Consider the following 13,610-nt stretch of genomic DNA (forward strand, 5'->3'; position numbering starts at 1 on the left):
TTGACAATTAGCCTTTAATTAATTTTAAACATTAGTTTATTTTCGAATGGAGGGAGGATGAGGTTTACTGCTATAATCAGGACATCAATTGTTTTATTGTCATAGACTGAAGCCTTTTCAATGGAAGGGGAGCCTTGGCGTAACTGGTAAAGTTGTTGCCGTGTGACCAGGAGGTCACGGGTTCGAGCCGTGGAAACAACCTCTTACAGAAATGCAAGATAAGGCTACGTACAATAGAGCCTTGTGGTCCGGCCGTTCTCCGAACCCCGCGCATAGCGGGAGCTTAGTGCACCAGGCTGCCCTTTAGACTGAAGCTTTTCAATGTAGTCGTCAGAAATGGGAGGCTACTATCTTAATAATTCAAGTAGACATTATTGAAAAACTTGTTAGGTTGCCTTTTGCAATAAACGCTTAAAGGGGTCGTACTCTTCCTCACCATCACTTGAAGATCGCATAATCCATAGCTTTTCTAAAAGAATCTTTTTAGTAAAAAAATGTTTGCGAAATTAGTTAAAATAACAGAGAGTATATTGAAAGGTTAAATTCGTCATATCCCAACCTTCTAAAATTAATAATCAATAAGCTAATAGAATTGTAACAAAGAAATTAAAATAAGGGAGGTAAGCATAATATCATAAAACACAAGTTCAGTGTTGTGAAGTCAAATATGAAGGGAGGTCTATGAAATTATCTCAACTTTACGTCGTGAACCTAAAGTGCACAATAAATCGACCCTTATAAACATATATAACTTTTCTTTCATTTGCACTTTTATTGTGTTTAGCGTGCAAGTTGTTATATTATATCGATAACACTTCAAATCTGTGAAGATAGGTGGGACTAACAAGATGGAGGTATAAAATGAATTTATATTTTATTATCATACATAAAAATTCTAAATCCACGTTTTCCATGGCTATGTCGTATCAAGGATTTTCCTATTCAGTGTTTCTTAGATTCATCAACGCATTTAACTTTAATCCATTAAAAGAAGAAATGTGATCTATCGAACAGTTGAATCAATAAAAGGAACTGAATCGATAAAAGGAACAATTGTACCAGGCAACCTATAAATGAAAAAAAAACACTTTACATAAACATGCCAATTGCCAAGGGTGAAAATGATATTCCCTTCTAACTTTGCAAGTTTGCATAATAAAAAATTGAAGTGTAATATTCCCTTCTAACTTTACAGAAAAAATAAAAATTATAAGTGTACTTTTACATATTTAAACTATCGACATTAATTCTTTTCATCATATTTCTACTTACGATTACTGTTTATTATTTCTGATGCCTTTTCATCTCTTTTTGAACCGGGGGTCTATCGAAAACAGTCTTTCTACCCATCAAAAGGTAGAGATAAGGTATGCGTACACTCTACCCTCCCTAGAGCCCACCAGGTGGGATAATACTGGGTATGTTGTTGTTGGAGTTAATTCCTTAAAAGGTCACGCATGTTTTGATAATTGTCTCTTAGTATCACTTTTGTTTCTTTTAGGACTAGAATATCACTAAAGTTTCACTATTTTCCTCAAAAAATACTAACACCACAAAACCCCCATTCTCTCCTAGTTGGTATGCTATGTCACATTAAAATTCTTTTTTTAATAATAAATTTATTTAACTCAGGGCTGTCTCAATAAGATTGGGGGTCTAAAGCCAAACTTTAGAGAGAGGCCCTAATTATGTTTTTTTTTTAAAGAAAGATCGTCATATATATTTTGATTTAAAGTCTACTTTTCTAGTTTTTTTTTATATGCGAAGTCATTAATTACTGTTTTGTAATTGTAAATAACAATGCAAAGTTGGTAACAATTTTTCCAAATCAATTTATTTGGAAAAAAACTGACAATATAGCTAATCAATCACGCGACTAAAAATTTCTTCTCCTTTTTTCTTTTATAAATATAGTACACTCTTCTGTTTCAATTTATGTGACACAAGTTGAATTTCAAGAGTCCAACTTCTTTATTTTTATCGTGAATTCAGACATACAATCTTTAAGTTTTTTTGGAAACAATTTACATAACTACATAAAAGTATCATAAGTCACAATAATTTTTTAAACAAATTAGCATAAAACTTAATAAAAAATGGGGACCCAAAGCCATTGCCTTAGGGGAAAAGGACATATCTGGTCGGTCGGCCATAAATAATCCCACCCTTAGCCCAATTTTTTCCAAACCCAAAATGTAGCAATTAAACTAATCCCATTCATTAGCCAAAACTTAAATAAGACAATTTTCAAATAAAAATCCAAACACAAAAATGTTTGAGGCGATTTGTATATATCATATGTGTCATTTGTGTATAAAATATGTATCAGTATCTATTTGTAATGTATAAAAACTGTATAAAATATGAATCACTAAGGTATGTATCATTTTTATATATAATATGTATCATTTGTGTATATAATGTGTATCAGCACAGTGCAACTGTCCTGCAAATAATAGAAAATTGTATCATTTTTGTATAGAAAGTGTATATATAATTTCAGCATGTGTATATAAACTGTATCAGTCTTGTATAAAAAGTATACCATACGTATAAAAACTGTATTATAGAAACTGTATCATTGTGGTATATAATATGTATCACTATTGTATATGTTAAAAATAAATATCATATCATTATTGTATAATATGTGTATAATAAATGTATAATTAACGTATAATTTATGTATAATAAATGTATGATTAATTCCAATATATGTATATAAAATGTATAATTCTTGTATATAAAGTTTATATATAATTCCAACATATGTATATATGCTGTAGCAGCCCTTTAGTGGCAACGTTTTTGTGGCGACTTAGTCTTTTTTTTTTAAGCACCTGGGTTGTTGGGCCGGCCAGCCTTGACATTATTTTGGGCTGATCGGCCATTTTTTGGCATTAATTTGGGCTGAACGGACACCTAGTGGGATTAAGCCCAAACAGTGATTAAATGTGAGATTAGTTTGGCTGAGTGAACACACAGTGTCCTTTTCCCTTGCCTTAGTGGCTTTGGCCTTGGACCGGCCCTGATTTAACCAATCAAACTCATTTAACCCAACTCAACCCAAACCCATTTAACCAACCCAACCCATATCCCACAGCTTGAATACTCTCAACCAGCAGAAGCAAACCTTGAAATGCTGCTTATTATATTGGACATTATTATTTTTTCTCAACCAGAGCGACAGTAATTAAAATTATTAATGTCACAGATTGTTGTATCCAGCTTTGTTTAGTGTTCAATTTATACGAAGGAATATTAATATCTTCGTTCGTGATAAGCATGGTGAAATATTAGAAAACATTTGGTTTCCATATTCTGGGAATTGCTTAGGAATTATATTGTCCTTACTCTGTCCCAAAAGGAATATATTATGCCTACACGAAAAGTGATGCTTGTAACTGTCAGAAACTTTAGTAAATTGAGGAGGGAGAACAAGTTATATTTCTTGATTGGAAACATTAAAGAAAATTTGATTTGCATAGTATAAGTTAACTATTACAGCCTGCTGCCCATACTTTTCGATTTGTGCAGGTAGTATAGGTTGAATTGCTTTTGCATGTCCAAGGCAAAAGTAATGGTTGTTTAGTTTTTTAATTGACATATAAATGCTTGCTATGTATATATTGATTGGAAAACTTCATTAGGATTTAGGAGGGACATGGGTTGGGTTGGTTAAATGGGTTTAGATTGGCTTGAGTTAAATGAGTTCGATGATTTAAATAAATCTATTATTAAAAAAATAGAATATTAGTATGACATGACATGCTAACTAGGAGGAAATGAGAGTTTTGTGGTTTTAGTATTTTTTGAGAAAAATAGTGATATTTGAGTGATATTCTAATCTTAAAATAAACAAAATTAATATTAAGAGGCAATTATCAAAACATGAGAGTCAGACAATTATCAAAACTCGTTGTTGTTGTATCTTTCAACTTGCGGTCATTGTCCAATGATTACATAGAAGGAACGTCTCTTCTGATCTTTAGATTATCAAACCCCACTATAAGCAAATTCTATGTATCATAATAATAGGAAATCTACTAGGATATACATGAGCAAAAGGAAATTAAATGTCTATGTACTGTATAGTCTAAAGTTGGAGAGAATTTGTCTTTTCCATAATATTGTAGGAGAATGTGTTTTCACCCTTATGTCAATGTTGAACTTTCTCAACCTAAAGTTGAATAGGAAGAAAGAAACATAAACAAGAAGAGAGTTAACTCAGAACATGCATTTCATGGAAAACAATAAAGATTTCCCTCATGTTACATATTTAAACATAGATTTAAAGTTTTAGTTTTACATGAGCATTAGTAGTAGTTCATACGTACGTTACGTTCTCGGCATTGTGGACTACATTGATCACTCATGAGGCTATATTTTAATGCCTCTCTTAATTAATATTGTTAATTTATTTGTTCCTCCACTAATGGCCCTTCTTGTTATTGTTCCGGTTCCAAAAAAAAATATATGTATTTCACACAATTGATACTAGTTGTGTCTGACTTCTTTTTATTTCATAAAAAAAATTGATTCAAATATTATATTTTTGAGTTCACAAATTTTGAATTCACTTTTTTATGAGCTAACAAGTAACAAAAAATCTCACACAACTAGTGTCAGTTGTATGAGTTACATGATACAAAATTCATAATACGTAATTGAGCGATCCTTGTAGGTTGGTATATAGAAGGAAAGCCATACTTAGGAAGGTGTCCTAGGCAAAGGGAGGAAAGTAGAGGTTGGTAGGAGATTTTCTCTCTACATCTCTCTCTCTAAAAGTTGTAATAAAAATACAAGGAAAGACTTATCAAATAAAGCACAGGAGTAAAAGAAAACGATAAGGAATGCAAACAGAAGATAGGTACAAGAACACAGTACGTACATGATAAGGACAAGGGAGGATAAAGTGCAGTTGACTCCCTGATACTCTCCATCCATCTTTTGATCTAAAGACACTCCTAACTTATTTTTTTGGTTCAAGAATACTCCTCAAACTAACATCCTATATAAAACTACCTAATAACTATTTGCAATTTAAAAAAGCCATGTGGCTTAAAAAGCTATGTGACAAATCACAATAAGCCACATGGTTTTTTTAATTAAATTTCAAATAGCCGTTAGGTTTAGGATGTTAATTTGAGGGGTATTTTTGAGCCAAAAAATTATTTTCTGGATATTTTTAAATCAAAAGGTGAATGAAGTATATTTATGATTCATTAATTTCTCATACATTATATTAAAGGGTATTTTAGCCTTTTCCCCAAGATCTTTTCTGTGTTCAACAAATGAATTGGAATTTCCTCTTCATGCATTTGCCTAGTTTCTACCCATTGTCCCATATGACATCGTGGACCCACCCACCTCATGTAACACATGGACTACATTCTCCTTTCCAAGATCAGTATTGTAATTTTTTTTTTTTAAAATTTTTTGGCCTACCAATGTCATAGTCCATAAATAAATTGTTAATTACGATTAGATTTGATAACTAAAACATAATTCTAATAATCATACTTATATGAGTGCGACATCATGCCACGAGTATACTGAAACATATTTCTTTGCACTTAGTTTTTACGTCAAATTTTAAATAATTGAATTTAAGAAGTAATAGTAATAAGTTACAGTAAAAAAAATATAATATTAAATACGATTGAATGATTAATATTTAGATAAATCACTCATGTTTACATTTATTGATTTCGTATAAATAACGTGAATGATAAAAAATTTCCAAAGGATAGATTAATATTGGTCAATAAGTTTGTTTGATCTTTAACAAGGTTTTGAACCAAAAGAAAATGTTAGCGCAGTTTAGTATTTTTTTTTTTCCTTCAAATAATCATGATTGAAAGAGAAATCAATTAAAGGTTAATGTCCACTTGCTGAAACTAACAAGCTAACGTGTGATATTGGCCAATCATTTGAGATTGAGACGACATGCCGCAAGATTGAGATGATTTTTCATTTCCTTTCTTTTGTCAATTAAAGGGTCTAAAATCCATTTTCCCCTCCATATTTTATAAAATGAAACAACCCCCACTTTAACCAATTGACATTCTCTTTTTATCCCAATTGCATAGCTGTTTATCTTTCTAAAATAGATAAATATAAATAATTTTATCTACCAAATTTACATTTAAAAGTTAGTTATATAATGAAAAGATATAACTATAAGTAAAAGCTTCTGAAAAAAAAAACTATAAGTAAAAGATGCTTTTCAAATAAGCTATTTAAAATTATTTTAAATCTATATTCATATATTCCAAAAAGGTTAAATTATGAAAGGACATAACTATAGGTAGTAGGTTAGCATTGTCCTCACTTTTTAATTCATCAAAATTGTCACACCCCAAACCTAGGGAGACGAGACCGGTACCTGGTGCCTTACTTAACCGAGAGCCAACATATGTTACATACATTACCAACACAAACAGAATCAACGTAGGCCAACGAGGCCATTGTTAATACCCTGAGGGCGAGATAGATAAACATGATATATGAATCTAAGAGAGATACGACACATCGATAGATAGACAACCCAAAAGATATATAAACACGGGCCGACGAGGTCACCATATGTGTCATGTGATCAACAACAAGGCCGACAAGGCCACAACAACAACTAACACAAGAGATACATCTACAAGCCTCTAAGAGTGCAACATCTGACATACAGTCGGGATAGAGCCCCGATCTACCCATATAATATATATATATAACCATAGCGACTCGACTCGGCTAACTCCACGAATAAGTGGAGCTCACCGATCAACTGCTGGACTCTGGGGTCCGCCTACCGTGGATGACTGTCAACCTGAACCTGCAGCATGAAATACAACACCCCCAGCAAAAGAGACGTCAGTACGAAAGAATATGCTCAGTATGTAAGACAACTGAATAATATATAAATGAGACATCAATGTAAGAAAGGGTAAGAGACAACCTGGAAATCCAAATGCCACTTAGGGCGTATAACATTACTTATACTTACGTCTATAACGTACAGAGCCTCAATAGGGTCTTGTATGTATAATAATGTATCGATCCGCTGTAGGGTCTCGTAAGTATAATAACGTACTCATCTGATCATAGGTAATGCACAATAGGTGCCGTACCCAACCGATTATAGCTCAGTGGTAAATAATGATACTATACATATAGTGCACAATAGGTGTCGTACCCAACCGGTTATAGCTTGGCGGTAAATAGTGATATTGTATACATATACATGATACTTGGACTTACATTTGATGACATTAAGAACTATTCAAAGTGACGTAAGGTCGTTAACATTCTGAATAAGATTGCGGATGTTATTCTTGTCAAACACTTTTTCGGAATAGAATCAACAACCAAGACATGATACGATTCAATCAACCGAACCACTTGAACAAAGAACGTGTGAAACTTTCAAGCAACATGATTAGAGTAGTTATAATGGGACATTTCATTTAAGTTCCGTTACAAGGTAGCGTGCATGCGGATTCATGCCAAAAGAAAGCCTTAACATACCTTTGATGTCGAACCTCTACTATGATGTCAAAACCAACCTCCACTTACAATGTTAATATACAAGAAACGACAATAGCGCTAGTATTAACTATAAGAAGGCACAACAACGACACGACAAGCAGCAAGCTCGCTGTACGACTAACTAAACGACGTTTCTTCTGGCCCTTCATCCTTTCAAGCTCATAGCAACAACAAGAATACATACACACCATCAAATCCACATCTCCAGCACCTTAACATAACAAGAACAGTCCTAAAAATACAACACAACAATACCCAACAATTAGTTTACAACTTCCGACCACCGTCTCGTAAGTTCTCAACTATCAAACACATCCAGAGCTTAAATTAGTGACGAAGCTAATTTGTATAAGGTTATATGCTCGTACTTTACCAAATTCTAGTATAGTTTATGATATCGTCTCACAGAGATTGGAACCACCTATGCTACAAATTTGTAATATCTTTACTACTATTTGAGAGAATCAAACTGATGAAAGGTGAGTTATGTTTTTTCAAATGAAAGATACTTAGATTAAAAACAAACTACTTCTGGTAAAATTATATTTAGAAAGTGTTGGAAATCGTTGAATTCATTTGATATATTATTATTATTATTATTATTATAAAATCTCAGTTTCTACGTGCATTTCTCTAAAGAATAATTGCTTATTGCTACTACAATTATATTTTCACACTAAGAAATAAATAATTAATTAACACTCCGTGAGGTTGTGCTAATTAATTGGTTTAAAACTAGTGACAATTAAACTGAAATATCCTCTTGCCTGAATTGTGCTAAAAATAGTAAAAAATTCGTGAGAATATTTTTACTTTGAACCAATAATCTTGTCTACAACAATTCCTTTGTGAGAATTAAAATTGAGGCAAGCCAGATTATGGGCTTGGAATAATATGTTAATAAAAATTATTATCACTCTAATATTTTATTCATCTGTTATACATATTAATTTTGCTCCGTGAGAATTACAAAATGATAACTTAGAAATAAAATATATAGACGTGATAACAATGAATATAAAACCATCATTCCAACACATTATGAATGTAGATGAAAGGTGCAGGCAAAGAATGTAAACAACCGAAATAGTATTATAAAATTTATCAAGTTTCATCACTATCCCAACAAAAGGAAAAATTACTCCATGCTGGAGTTAATACTGATAATGGAAATATTCATGTCCATTAAATAAGAAAATAGAAAGAAATACTCAAGAATAATAATTTCCCCTACTTAATTAAAATCAAGGACTAGAGTAATTCTAGTCTTGAAAAATTATTTTGAACTGAAAAGAAAATTACTCTCTAGAATAATTCAAAAGCCAAGTCCTCTCCTTTCCTTTATAGCCATAAGGTGACTTCGTCATAACCGTTTTGCTTGTTGGTAACGGTTTTGGTATGATAACATGTTATGACTTCTCATAACCGTTTTGCTTGTTGGTGACGGTTTTGGCATGAAAACATGTTATGAATTTTTGGTTTTGTTATAGAATGTCTTCCGTATTCTTTCAATGACACTCTTGCTTCTTTTTTTTCCGGCTTTGTTGTGTTTTTCTGTGATATCTTACTTGACCTTGTATTAATTCTTTCCTGCAATATTTTATTAAAAATATGAAAAAATAATTATAATTTTTATGTTTTTGTAAGAATAATTATATATTTATAATCCAACAAAATACACTTATCAATTAGCTCATACACACGAAGAAGAGAAATCTTACCTTAAATGTCAAGAATAAGTCTTATCTCCACCTTACTTCAACTTGAAGGAAGTTTAAATCCTGTAACCACGGGAAAGACAAGAGCTAAGCTAGTACCACGATCCTTCCGAAGAGAGAATTACGTTATAATCTTCTATATCTATACTTGGATGATATAGGAACCTATAGAGAGCTTTGGGGAGCAACTTGAATCTGTCTAAGATGATAAATAAAGAACAAAAGGGCTCCCCACTGTTTTATACATTTTCGAAGCTTCCCACCGCCTCACTTTCACGGTGAGTTTCATGGACAGTGAAGCCATTTTACGGTTCGTGAAACTTGGACATCGTTCATGAAGAGTTTTCCAACATTCTGTTTTGGAATGCGGTGGAGATACAACAATTATACGGACCGTAATGTGAAAAGTGTAGAACTTCGACGATACATATACTCTTGGATTCGTTTGACTTTTAATCCTTATGACACTTCCTTAACACTTGTTTTAAACCATTACTATCATTATAAGGGATCTTAATTCTCCAAGTTCATATTGATTTACTTACGACGCATCCTAATGTAAAAGTACAGGGAGTTACAAAAATAGCCCTATCATCTCATTAAAATAAAAAAAAATCCATTTTTGTCTTTTCACCCTCATCTAATTATTTGTTCCTCTCCCTTTTCCTGTCCTCCCCCCACCCACCGCCCCACCCTCCCTGCCCCCAGTCGCTCATACCCATTTTGCTTCTCTTGTGCTCAAATTCTTTGAAAGGGGGTCGTTTGGTAGCAACTGGTTATAGGTATTAGTAATATAGGGATGAGTTATGATGGAATTTATGTATTATTTTATGTAGGGATTAGTTATTTCACCTTTTATCGTGCATAAAATTATACATAGATTTCTTCGTAACTTTCTAAATTGCAAATCAAATACCGTATTATTTTTATACATGAATAACTCACCTCCTACCCAGCTACCAAATACGGTATTATTTATTCAAAATTTAATACCTGCATAATTGATTACCTCCAAACCAGCTACCAAATGACCCCTAAATGAGTTCTTAAATTGAAATTGTTGCAGCTATTTAATCAATTATCTTTCCATTCTAGGGTATAAATTTCTTGGCAAACCCAACTTAATCATATTTAACTTCTCCTCCTTCACAAGAAGCTTAATACTAAATCCAAAAACTAAACTTCCAAAGGATATTAACTCTAAAACCGATGCCAGATTCATCAATGTCTAAATGAATAAATGTTGATTTTTTTCTTGAAGATCTCAAAATAAAACGTTTGGTTTTTCAGCTACAATTGTTAAATTATGAAGAAAAGCATCAATTAGCAGTGGAAGAAGTTTTGACGTGAGGTTGACTATGAGAATCGAAGATGGGATTTGAGAATAGTAGAAATGGAAGTTGGGAAATTTTGGTGAAAAACCAAAATGTCCATGAAATTTCTTAGTGTAATGAGGTGGCAGGGATATTTAAATCCAAAAAGTGGGGACAATTATGTAGTAAGTTAGCAAAATCAATAAATAACGTATCTATAAGGGGTCGTTTGGTAGAATTTATTAGAGAAAATGATATATATTAGATTTGATATTACTAACAGAAAATTGGTCATATTTGTCCTTGTACTCTTCAAAAAAAAGTTATATTTGTCGTTCGTTATACTTTTTTATACATTTACCCTTACCATCCTATTTTGGGCTCAAATTTACCCTGAACCGTTACTTTTCGTTATTAACAGGGTTATCCAGCGGACATATGGGCACTTAGGTGTCGTGGCCAAGATGGTTGTCAGAGTTCCAGCCTATAAATTCTCGGATGTCATACAGCTGTAATGGCAATTGTGTTTATTTTGCAAGTGGGTCCATTTATTTTGGGGTAGGTCGGGTTTAATTTCATAGATTTACTTTGAGAGAAAATAAGGGAAATTAACAGTACAGGGGCAAATTTGAGCCCAAAGGAGGATGGTAAGAGCAAATGTATCAAAAACAAATACTATAACTCTTTTTGAAGAGTACATGGCAATATGACCCTCTTCCGTATTACTAGTCCCTTGTTTTGGTAGTGTTTTTCAATCTATGTATAGTTGTATAATACTATATAAGTGAAATCCATGAGTGTTGTAGCCCTCACATCTTTAGAACTTTTGTTTTTGTCCTTGTTTTGGCCTTTATTTACATGGCTACCATGTATGTGTTTTGGTAAAATTTTGAAAGGTTGATGGCAATTATAACAAGGCAACAAAGGTGGTGTCAAAAGAGCAACAAACAATTGAGTTCTTTCCAAAAGTTTGCTTAGGGTCCAACATATTACTCTACTACATGCACATTTTTTTTTTCTTCCCAATTTTCATAAATTCTAGATTTTCACGGACCATTTATTTTTTATTTTTTAAAGTTGCAGCCATACTCTAAGAAGAATTCAAGCCTTTTCATTGTATATTTGCTAAATTGGCGGATGCCATGACTTTTTGTGTATCTCTCCTTTAAAAATATAGAGCAAGAGATAGGATTATATATCTAAAATTATATATGTGTTATATTTATGTAGTAATATACTCCTACATATTTGCACCCATGGCGAAATGACTAAATCTATCTCTATGACCCAAACTATTTTAATATTAAGAAATAACCCAAAATGTATTTATTTTGCATTTCTTTAGGCTACTATTTATTGTTCGACACACATGTTTTATGTTTGCTCAATGTTAATCTATGTCATAATCTAATGTTTTTTTTTAAATGTTACATAGAAACTTTGCCTTGTCCGGCATAAGTTCTGTAGGAATTAAGTTATCCGACATAACTTCATTTCTATAGAACTAATGCGGATAAGGCAAAGTGTCTATAAAATTATGCCGAACGAATTAGCTACTACATAACTTATGCCTGATAACTTTATTTATGCTGGCCTTGCGATTTTTTTTTTTTTTTTGACTATGCTGGGGATCGAACTCAGAATTCTGGTTTCGTAGACCAACGAATAAGGATGCTTTGACCCAAAATTTTTCATTAAATGAGAAACATGGGCAAAAGTTAAAGACCATATTTGAGGCGCAAAAGTTAAAGATCGGATTTGAGGGGCAAAAATTAAAGACCAGTCCGTATGAAGGACAATCCGCCCAAAAAATTATTATTTTTATATTTTGAGTTAGCGGGCCTCCAGCAACTAGTTAGTTAATCCACCTTTAATATATGCATAGCAAACCATGATATTTGCAATACAAGGAATATTCATACATGATAAGCATGGTTAAAGATAAAACTACCCTTAATACACCAAATCAAATATTGAATAATTAATCCATATATTATTAATCTCAACATTACTAATGCACCCTATCAAGTAGTGTAGTATTCTTATACCCTACAAAAAGACCCAAATGATATACGTGCATTATGAATTATGGCGAGAGACAAGTAAATATATAAAAACGAACAACGCATGGATCAAACTCACACAAACGTAACGGACCTACCATAACAACCAAAATATAAGGCATGATACATCAATGCAGATTTTCCTTACGCATAGATATAAATTTCAATTCAATGTCTTCTTCACCGAGTTCTTCTTATATTCTTTTTTATATTCTTGTAAGAGATAATGGTAAAAAACACATTTCAAATATCATTTTTTTTGCGAGCTTTCTATCTGAACTATCAGGTGTTTGCATTTCTTACATGAACTATCATCAATTATTTATCAAAATACACCACAAAATTAACGAGTGAGTTGTCATGTGGAAGAAATTTTATGGGCAAATTAAGCTGCCACGCGCTTTTTTTATTGATTGTATTCAAATACTTGGTCTGGTTAGCTTTGAGGTGTGTTTTGATAAATAATTGGTGATAATTCAGGTAAGAAACACAAACACCTGAACTAGAAACTTGCAAAAAATGATATGTCACGTGTGTGTTTTTGAAATGCACACACTTGATATTTTTTGTTGATTGTAAAAAGTGTTTTATCGGTTAAAAAATATGAACAAGTTCAAGGGCCGGTGCATGGATCAAACTCACACGATAGACCTACCAACCTTAACAATTACTCCATTTGTCCCAATTTATGTGATGTAATTTGACTGAGCACAATATTTAAGAAATAAAAAAAGATTTTTAAATCTTGTGGTCTAAAATAAACTAAAGATATTTATGTGGTTATAAATCATCTTGTTAAGCATAAAATGTAAAATTTAAAATTAAATTATTGCGAAAGAAAAAAATGTGCCTTCTTTTCGAGACGGATTAAAAAAAAGTGTGTCATGTAAATTGACACGGGAAGAGGAACTAACAACCAAAGTATAAGCCATAATAGATCAATACAAATTTTCCGTACGCATAGATATAAA

This window comes from Lycium barbarum, chromosome 6 (assembly GCF_019175385.1).
Source record: "Lycium barbarum isolate Lr01 chromosome 6, ASM1917538v2, whole genome shotgun sequence".
NCBI lineage: Eukaryota > Viridiplantae > Streptophyta > Magnoliopsida > Solanales > Solanaceae > Lycium > Lycium barbarum.